Source organism: Rana temporaria, chromosome 1, assembly GCF_905171775.1.
Source record: "Rana temporaria chromosome 1, aRanTem1.1, whole genome shotgun sequence".
Classification (NCBI taxonomy): domain Eukaryota; kingdom Metazoa; phylum Chordata; class Amphibia; order Anura; family Ranidae; genus Rana; species Rana temporaria.
In genome coordinates this window covers 532,909,095-532,913,537 of record NC_053489.1, presented here as the reverse complement: position 1 = coordinate 532,913,537, position 4,443 = coordinate 532,909,095, and the positions used below count along the sequence as shown (strand labels likewise).

The window sequence follows — 4,443 nt, the reverse complement described above, 5'->3', positions numbered from 1 at the left end:
GAACATTAACATGCAACATCCCTCAAAATGCATTCCTCTTTCGGGTGTTAATATCGTGCTGGGACTTTACTGCTTTGTGGAACCTTCTTAGAAGTTTTTCAGCCTAGCCACCATTGCCACTAGTCAAGGTAAAGTATGTGTAAACTTTGCAGAGAGCACACACACACATATAAGATATAACAAAGATTTTCAGAGGGATTATATGTGGAACCTAGTGGATGGATGCCTGGTTGAAAAAACAATCTTATCCTACAAAGTGCTGTGCAAGTAGAAGATGTCTTTACTAGGGAACTGTACAATGGTAAAGGTGAAGAAGTCATGTGCCAAAAAAGAAAAAAGCATTTTGGGTGATATTGCTCTTTAAAAACCAGGTATGATAGTGATTTTCTATTTTTCACAGTAGACTGATGTAACCACCTCCACTGAATGCTACTTAGAGAAGCTGCCACTATGTGTCTAAACTCTAATTGACCCAATCAATGGCCCCATCTAAGCTATAGTACAGGACCAAAACAAATCTGTTTGCAACTGCTAATAAAAGTAGATTAATTAATAATTGTAATGTAAACATTTGACCATAAGTCACACAATATATGTTATCTTTCAATGCCTATAGGTATAAATATTACTCTTTTCTATAAAACTTAGGCATATTATTTCTCTATTGCTGAAAGGTAGTAAACAATTCCTAGCACACTCTGTCAATTACAGGTATGTGACATTAGGAGTGATCTTGAACACCCGCCGCTCTGTTACTCCATGTTTTATTGGGAACCCTTGTTATTACCAAGTGCCCTACAGCAGAAATATATACTATTCAAAAAGTGTGTGCATCAAAGCAGCTGCTATACATCTGGTCAGTAGCTCAAGCTTTTTTTTTTAAAAAAAAGGTCTCGGGGTACGTAAGTACCTTTTTATTTGTGTTATTGCTAAGTAAAAGCTTGCGGGCATCTTTAAAGCTGAACTATAATAGATTTAAAACATACAAAATGCAACCATGTATTTATGATAAAACAATAAATACATTTTTAAATATGATTAGTGTATGTACCTAAATGTGACCAAATATCAGCCTTTTACAATCCCCTGTATAGCAATATGCAGATTAGAAGAGAGAGAGGGACAGCACTTGGAGCCAATCGGGTGTGCTGTATGCAGGTATATGGACATGGGTAGCTGATAGGAAGAGAAAGCACTTAGTGGTGCACCTCACCAGTCTACTGCTTCACTGTTGAATTGGTAGCCTGGGGGCAGTGTCAGGAGTAAATTCCTTAACTGTAACAGAGAAAGTGATGGACATGTGTAAATCTCAGGCCTGAATGGACAGCTGTAAAAATTGTTTAAGTGGTTCTAAAGGCTTGAGTTTCTTTTTACCTTAATGCAGTCTATGCATCGAAGTAAAAAACCTTTTGGGTGCAGCCCCAACACCCCCTTATACTTACCTGAGCCCTATTTCTATCCAGCGATGTGTACGGGAGCAGCAGCTCTCCTCAGTCACTCTCTCATCATTGGCTCCGACAACAACGCAAGCCATTGTCTTCTGCTACTGTCAATCCCAGCCAGTGATCCAATGATGAGAGAGTGGGGGGGGGGAGGCAATTTTTTTTCTATTCTTTCCTTTAGAATCTGGTATATTTAGCTGGTATAGCACCGGATAAAAGTCAACAGCCCCTTATGTGTCCCTTTCATATAAATATAAATATTTTCCTGGAATTAAACTTTAACGGTATTTGCAGGCTTTTGTTGTAATGATTTACCCTTTTCTTACAATAAATGGGTTATAACCTATTTTCAATGTATACATCTATCTAGGAAAGAATTGTAACTTTCAAAGGGGTGCTGTTCAGTTATTTACATCACTTACTATGGTATTAATTTGTAAAGGAGCATAGGGCAGGCTATAAATTATGCAATTTTATTTCCCTCAATCATGGGTTGAAGGAAAGAAAATTGCTTGATTCTCTCATCAACACAGTCAGGCCCCGTACACACGACCGAGTTTCTCGGCAGAATTCAGCCAGAAACTTGATCGGAGCTGAATTCTGCCGAGAAACCCGGCCGTGTGTACACTTTCGGCCGAGGAAGTCGACGAGTTCCTCGTCGAGCCAAATAGAGAACATGTTCTCTATTTCCTCGTTGTTCAATGAGGAAAGTTGGCTCGCCGAGATCCTCGGCGGCTTCACACAGAACTCGACGAGCAAAACGATGAGTTTTGCCCGTCGAGTTCCTCGGACGTGTGTATGGGGCATCAGTGTTGATGGAGGAGTTCCTCCCGTGGAGCTTTTGTAGTCTGACAGCGAGAGGTTTTCCAGCCATCAGATTATAATAATCACTGCTGGCAGCTAAAGCCCCTGGCAATGATTGAGTGAAATAAATCTAGCAGGCTGGTTGTACTGAAGTCGATCGATAGATCAAATTCAAAACAACCAGCCTGCCCATACATAAATTGAAATTCAGTTCTTGCTTAATTTAAGACTATCTATGTCTAGCTTAAAGCGGGGTTCTGCCCCCACCCAGCAAACAAATTAAGTCAGCAGCTACACATACTGTAGCTGCTGACTTTTAATATAGGGACACTTACATGTCCTGGAATCCAGTGATGTCGGCACCCCAGCTGATGTTTCCATCTGCTCTCGGGTGCTGCCGCCACCATTGTCTGTAAGGGAAACCGGCAGTGAAGCCAAATGTGGCACTGGAGGGGGAGAGGATTCAGATAAGCAGAGCTTCCACTTTTGGGTGGAATTCCACTTTGAGATTGTCTGTAGTCCCGACAATTGTCTGTTATAAGTCTGTTAAGGAAGCGTTACCATATATATGTAATCAATTGTATTAATAACCAGGGCAGCACTTCCTCAAGCTTTAAGCAATCCTCAGCTCTCCTGTTGAAGTTGTAAATCACTGAACAGACATTCATTTTTGAGTAATTTCATTAAATAAAACTGTTAATGAAGGGTACTTTTGTGGCATTCGATTCTTCATGATTACAAAGGCTATACAACCAACAGAAATGTGCTGTGCAGGAAATATTATTGCCACAATATAAGTTATCTACGTTTCTTGTAGCTGTATGAAAGGAAGCCTAATTTACCTAGTCTTGGTCTGTGGAGTGATATGTAAACTGTTGCTACAGTAATGTTATATTGATAATGTAGCTTAACTAATTAACCAACATTATGATAATATTGTATAATATATTGTACCTGCAATGTAATATATGTACATGGTTCTGCTGTAAACACTTGGTAATTTACTGCATATCAAATCGTATAAAAATAATTTTAAGTTCAGCACTTTGCTCGAATTAATAAAATGTTACTATCATGAAACACCAGTAACATCTATTTCTTAATGGCTGTGTAAAATTACTTTTGAAAAAAGCAAGTCTTTTGGATGCCAATATTGCCAGTCTGAACTACCATATCAATTAATATTGAGCATGTAGAAGTATCTACATGAGAATGTGATAATACTATAAAATGTAAGGTCTTGTGATCAGCATGACTGTGAAAAAATAAAATATTTTATTTTTACAGAGAAAATCTAAGTAGAACTGAAATGAGCAAAAATACCATGCTTCACAAAATGGTAACTCAACCTGCCCTGTTGTTAATGGGAAAGCCTATAAAATAAAGTAATACAATGAAATACATTTGTTTTAAAACAATGTTAGTTATACAATATCTGATACATTTTATAATCTACATTATGTTTACTTATGATTTTGTGTTAGAGGTATTTGACACACATGATCCAAAGGCAGTTAAATGAACTGATTATTTCCACTGGGCACACTAACCAATTACTTGAAAATAAATATAATAAAAACAGTATTATCATCATTTTGAATCTAAAATAAATTTTAGAGGTTAGAGTTATTTTTATTACCAGACATGAGAACACCATATTATACAATCTCATTTTCTATAATTTTTGTTCCAATTTAGTGAATGTATATTTGGTTTGGAAAATATGAAAGTAATGCTGTAACCCTTATGTTCCTTTTATAGTAATATTTTATGTTATATACACTCAGAATGGAAGCAATTTTTTTGAAAAGCCATTGTATCCTTTTTTGAAAATACTAAAAAAAAATTCTTTCATGTTAAATGTTTTATTTTTCTTTTTTTTTATCTTATAAAATGTCACATCTTGATGCAGTTGATGTCAAGTGTGCTTAAGTCATATGAATCAAGAAACGAACAACGGTGGCTTCAGAAACTGGTGTGTTGCCTGTACAACGATTTTAGTCTGATTAGACAGATCTTCCAATTCTAGCTATGCATGTCAGTCAAGCTTCATCTTGAAAAGGTGTAGAAAATTGAGCTGTGTTTCTGCTCTATAGTTTTGTTTCCCTTTTTTATTTTCACCCAAGTCTCCATTTTGTTACTCAAGATGAGATCCATAGGGGCAGACAGATTTTCTTGCTCCTAAAAAAGTCTTCAA

The 4,443-nt window shown here is 36.8% G+C and overlaps 1 protein-coding gene across 3 annotated transcripts in view; it reads right to left on the bottom strand.

Annotated features, from left to right (window-relative positions):
* Window positions 1–3,498: 3,498 nt before the first annotated feature.
* Window positions 3,499–4,443, bottom strand: part of GRIA2 (glutamate ionotropic receptor AMPA type subunit 2) — a 225,209-nt gene continuing 224,264 nt past the window's right edge. For all 3 annotated transcript variants that reach the window (XM_040332278.1, XM_040332251.1, XM_040332259.1), the window contains one exon: window positions 3,499–4,443. This exon is cut by the window's right edge and continues 239 nt beyond it. The gene's annotated coding sequence lies outside the window, so the exon portion shown is untranslated.